This window comes from Octodon degus, unplaced genomic scaffold (genome assembly GCF_000260255.1).
Source record: "Octodon degus isolate 3935 unplaced genomic scaffold, OctDeg1.0 scaffold00302, whole genome shotgun sequence".
In the NCBI taxonomy this organism is placed as follows: Eukaryota; Metazoa; Chordata; class Mammalia; order Rodentia; family Octodontidae; genus Octodon; species Octodon degus.
In genome coordinates this window covers 101,306-107,027 of record NW_004524878.1, presented here as the reverse complement: position 1 = coordinate 107,027, position 5,722 = coordinate 101,306, and the positions used below count along the sequence as shown (strand labels likewise).

Genomic DNA, 5,722 nt, shown 5'->3' with positions numbered 1-5,722 from the left:
TAAGCAGGTTCTTTAATCCACTGGGCTATGTGACCAGCCTTTAGATTTTTTTCATGTCCTTTAAAATTTGTCTTATATAGTTGGGTGCTCTCATATTTGGTGCATACATATTTATGACTCTCATATAATCATCTTGAATTTTTCCCCAACTACTATGTAGTGAACTTCTTTATCTTGTTTGTTTATTCTTGGTTTGAAGTTCAAATTGTTTGCCAACAGAATAGCTACTGCTCCTTTTTCCTGAGGTGCATGTATTATTTTTTTCCACCCTTCAACTTTCAGCCTCTGAATTTCTTTATGTTTTAAATGTGCTTCTTGTATAAAGCATGTTGTTTGATTTTGTTTCTTAATCTACTCTGCCAGTCTACTTCTTTTAATTAGTTAATTGAGTCCATTTACATTGGTGGTTATAATTGATGCGTATTGACTCATGTTTGTCATTTTATTTTCCTGCTGTTGATTCTTTACTTTTTTCTGTTTAATAGTTTGCTATGTTTGTTGGGTTCTTTTTATTGTCATTCTTACAACTGTGGACATTTTTAAATAGCAGAAAACTTCCCAAATATGGGGAAACATTCTGACATTCAGATAAATGAGGCATGCAGAACTCCAAATAATATCAATCCAATGAAAATTATACCCAGGCATATAATAATCAAGGTCTCAGAAATTCAGTACAAGAATATCATAATAAAAGTTTATTTCCTTACTAGAATCTTTTAGTGGTCTGTGTAGGTATGGTTTACTTTGGATGTCATGAATTTCTTTTCAACCAAGATGCCCATTACCTTAGGAATGGATGAAAAAGGTGTATTTTTATACAATGGAGTATTACTTAGCTATAAAGAGTGATAAACTCGAAGCCTTTATACTTAAGTGGATGCCACTTGAAGATATACTCATAAGTGAAATAAACCAGACACATGTGTAAATATCGTCCAGTTTCCCTAGCATAAAAACTCAAAAGAAGAAATACAAATAGAAAGGTATAATACAAATAAAAGGAAAGCAAAACTGGAGGACTAGACAGTGAAAGGAGAGCAAGGAAAAGAGCTAGGAAACATGACAGAGGCAAACCACACACTTATGTGTACAAGATGGGTAAGGCAATGATCCTGAGAATCTTCAGAAGATTTTCAAATCTAGTAGTTAATTGGAAGGATTCTCACCCTGACTATATATACTGACACCTGTGAACTAAGCAACTGCACTGCAGTTGGCAATTTACAATAGTAGGTTCATGCTTGGAGTGCCTGTCATTCTGGTCTTCTCAATACATGATGCTTGCCATGACATGCCAGTTGTTGCCATGCTGTCTCTCAGGTAGATGATTGTTTAAAAAGGAACAAGGTTGTGAATGAAAGCAGGAGACAGGAAAAGGAATGTTGCAACAATGTTGTGTATGGTTAGATTTCTGGACTTATATGCAAACATATATAATTCTTTATGCCTATTTTTAAAATATATTTTAATTTTTTTGTCATATTCTATAGGGATAAAGTTTAACATATCAATATTTTATGAAAAATACGTGTTCCATGTTACGCCTAAAATGTTTGATATTCAGGCACATAGTGAGGTTAAGCTCAACAGCCTAAGTTATATGGTAATAACAATAAGATTCTCTTCTGAGAAGAGAAACAACCTAAGTTTTCAGACCAAAATTAGAGAAAAAGGAGGGCCACAGTGAAAGCCAACATTTTGGCCCTAACCTTCCAAGATCAATTAAGACTCAGGACATACAAGAACCTGTATTGTAACATCATGTAACTCAGTTGTGTCCCAAATTTTCAGATCAAGATTACGGGGCCACAGAGGAAAGTGATTGATGATGTAAAGTGTGCCTAAAGAGAGTCACATGGAGAGAAAACATTCTCTCAGGCTTTCACAGAGAGCACATTGGCCAAGCAATGGCTGTGACTCATCCACATGGCTGACACTGACAAAAGATCTACAATCTGAGGTACAGGGTCTCAGGATAAATACTGAGAGTATTTGACTGACCTCATCAGATTAAAAGCTACAATTCTTGTCACATATTTCTTGTTTTGTCTTGGTCTTAGCCATCCAGCAGAAAAGTATAAAAACAAAGTATAAGAAATAAAGCCATGTTGTTATGTTGAGCTGTAGGAGACTCAGGTCAACAACTTCTGACATTGCCAGTCAAGCGGAAGACCCAGCACTAATATGGACTACTGGACTATTTTGGAATATTTTACTGAGTTTACACACCTATAATATTTAAATGATGGAACTAAACAAAAAAGTGGTATAGATGAATGTTCATTTGTATCTGTGTATTCAAAATGGTTAGGATAGATATAAAGCTACATTCTCTTAATTCAAGGAATAGAGGGATTTGTTGTAATAGTGTTTGTAAATAGGATATCATGTCAGCATCTTGTACAGCAAATAACCACTAGGAAGGCCGCATGCAATGTGTTAATTATTGGAACTGTGCTACCAATTTGATTTGAAACTATCTCATTGCTATTTATTTCTCAATAAAATTATGGAAAAATGAATTTCTTTACTTGTTCTTTGCCATAGAAGTATTTCACTTCTCCATTAAACTTGAAAGAGCATTTTGCAGGGTGTAGCAGTGTGGGTTAAAATTTGTTTTCTTGTAGGACTTGAAGTAATTCGCTTCATGCTCTTCTTGAGTTGATGGTTTGTGAGGAGAAATCTGCTATTATTCTGATGGGTTTTCCTTTAAATGAGATGTGTTTCTTTTCTCTAGTAGCTTTTTAAAAAATTTTCTGTATTTTAGGGAAGGGTATACAAAGTGTTCAGGGTCTCGCTACTAGATCAGAATCACAGTGATTCTCCTGTTCAAAGCCTTCTAAGTGCTGGAATTGCAGGCATGCACCACCACAGCCAGTCTCAATTGCCATCTCAGCATGCCCCAGGAGTAGGGCTGGCACAGCAGGCCTGGGAATTGAACTTCCAGCTTCTGCACCTGCTTTCAGGTGCTTCAATTTGCCAAGCTATTTGGCTGGCCCTTTCTAGAAGCTTTTAGGATGATATTGTTGTGCTAAATTTCTGGGATCTTGATTATTATATGTCTATGTGTAGTTTTCATTGGATTGATATTATTTGGATTTCTACATGTCTCAGTTACCTGAATGTCAGATTGCTTCCCCATATTAGGGAAGTTTTATGCTATTACTCTGCCCATATTCTTTCTATCTCATTTGTGTGTTATCTTCTTTCTTGGGCCAGGGAGATGGTTCAGTGGAATAAGCGCTACCCTGGCAAGGGCAAGGGCCTGCGTTCAATTCCCGGTTCTGAAAAAAAAAAAAAAAAGCCAGACCTTCTTCTTCCTCATTGGTACCTATTTGTCTTATGTTGTTCATGTTTGCATCATCTTGCAGTTGTTGTATTATTATTTTCTGGATCCTACTTAGTTTTAAGAGATCTTTCTTTAACTTTTCCCTAACTGCAATGGTATCTTCAAGGTCTAAAAGTCTATCTTCACTCTTATTCCAATGGTTTGCCAACTTTTAATGGAGTTTTTAGTTTCTTGTATATCTTCTTGAATCTGCCTCATGCATTCTACATCTTTTTTACATAGGTCAGTCAAGGTTTCCATTATTGTTCTATTCTCTACTTTTTTTTTCTTAGTGTCTTCTTTAGAAACTTTAGTAATTCTTTTATTGTTTTTGTCATTTCTTTTTTGAATGTGTAAGATTATTTCTGATCTGATTTCCTCTTGTAATTGTTTCTTTACTTCAATTGCTATTATTTCAGAGATTTCAGGTGTGTGACTTCTAATTTCTTGTATGTTGATGTCTCCTAGATTTTTCTGTGTGGATGTCTTAGTTACTCTTCTCTTGTTGCTGATACAAACACCTGATACCCAAATTGAAGGAAAGAAAGGTTTATTTAGCTCACAGTTACTGGAGGTTTCAGTCCATACTCAGCTGGCTCCAAGGCAGAGCGGCACATGGCTGAGAACAACCTTGGTGCAAAGAGCAAGAGAGCAAGGGAAGAGTAACAGCAGCTCAGAAAGCTAGCTTCTCTTCCCTCATTACATTGAAATGCAAATACCGGCCCCAGAGTAGGTGCAGCATCCACACCCACAATAATCAATAACAAACTTCAGAAGCCTCCCCAAGACTACATGAAGCTTAGGAGGGACAACTATACACAAGCTATAACAGTGGGCTTGGGTCCTGGAATTACCTTTTGCTTCTTTTTTATTTGTCATTTTTTATTTCAGAGAGAACTCTTTATTTTGATTTCTATGATACATTTTTGTAATAGTTTGATAGTAGGTAGCTGTATCTCTGCAGTCAGACCCTGTCCATAAAAAGTCTATGTTTCAGGTATCTCTCCTGTGTCAGGGATTCTTGTTTCACATGTGTCCCAAGATTTAGCCTTCTCTGTTGATTGAAACTGAGATTTTGCTTTCCATTTGGCACTCTGTTCTGTCTTATGTAGGGCTTTGGTGAGCCCTAGCACCTCCTAATATTATTACCCCAGCACCTCCTAATATTATTACCCAAGAAAGAATATGTGATTAAGGCATATGTACCTTCCTATTTACAATAGCACCATTAGCAATACTAATAAAAGTTAGTGACATTTAGAAATTGACAAACATTTGTAACTAATGGGTTGGTACATTAGACCATAGGAGCAAACATTATAGCTATAAACAAAGCAGATCATAAACTGGGAATTTGTACTTAAATTAGTTCCCCTGAGTCCTGTTTTGGCACCTCCCCTTCAGGCATGCAAAGTCTTCCAGGCAGACTAGCTCACCTGTTACCTGCTGCCACCTCTGTGCTGAGAGGATGCCGCTGCATGTCTGGTCCTCAGTCTGGGATCATGTGGGGATGGCAGTACACCTCAGGTCACCGGATCTAGATCTACTGAGCTCAAATTTGACTGGCTGAACTTAGCTTGGGTCTGGTTGCTGTATTGAGCCCCTTGCAACTGAGCCTCATCCTAGTGGACCCCTGGGCCCTGCTGGCTTCCTGTCTTATGGCTCCTTCCCTCTAGGCCTGCTGATGTGGAGTGAGCCCTGTGGGCCCCACTGGCTGCTTCTCTGAGATGAAATTGAAAATTTATGGCAAAAGAAACTACCAAAACACCATAAACCCATGGAATTTAAGTAACACCCTCCAGAATAACCAATGGATCATAGATGGAATTAAAGAAGAAATTTAAAGTAAATTTAAATTTAAAGTAAATTTAAATTTAAAGTAAAATGAAAATACAGATACAAGTTATCAGAAACTGTGGGACAAAATGAAAGCTGTTCTAAAAAGGAAATTTTATAATGGTGAATTCTAATATCAAGAAAAAGGAAAGACCACAAATACACAGTCTAATGTTACACCTGAAGCTTCTAGAGAAAGAACAGCAAGTCACATCCTCAGTATATACAAGGGAGTAAATTATGAAGATCAGGACAAAAAAAATAACACAATTTAAACTAAGAAAACAGTACAAATAATTAATGAATCAAAGAGCTAATTCTTTGAAAGAATAAATAGAACTGAGAAATTCCTACCCAACCTCATAGAAAAAAGTGAAATAAAACTTCAAAATCATGTGAAGGAGAATGAAAATGGTCAAATCATGAGACCCAGTGGAAATTCAGGAGGTCATAAATGCCTTCTTCTAAAATCTTTACTCTTGCCTTGTTCTTTGCCTCCACCATGAAAGGTTGCTGTCTGTCATGTGTCACTCTGCCTTGGAGCCAGCTGAGTAT

The 5,722-nt window shown here is 36.7% G+C and overlaps 1 pseudogene; it reads right to left on the bottom strand.

Moving 5' to 3' along the window:
- Positions 1-2,544: 2,544 nt before the first annotated feature.
- The window catches only part of LOC105741129, a 6,705-nt pseudogene continuing 3,527 nt past the window's right edge, over positions 2,545-5,722 (bottom strand).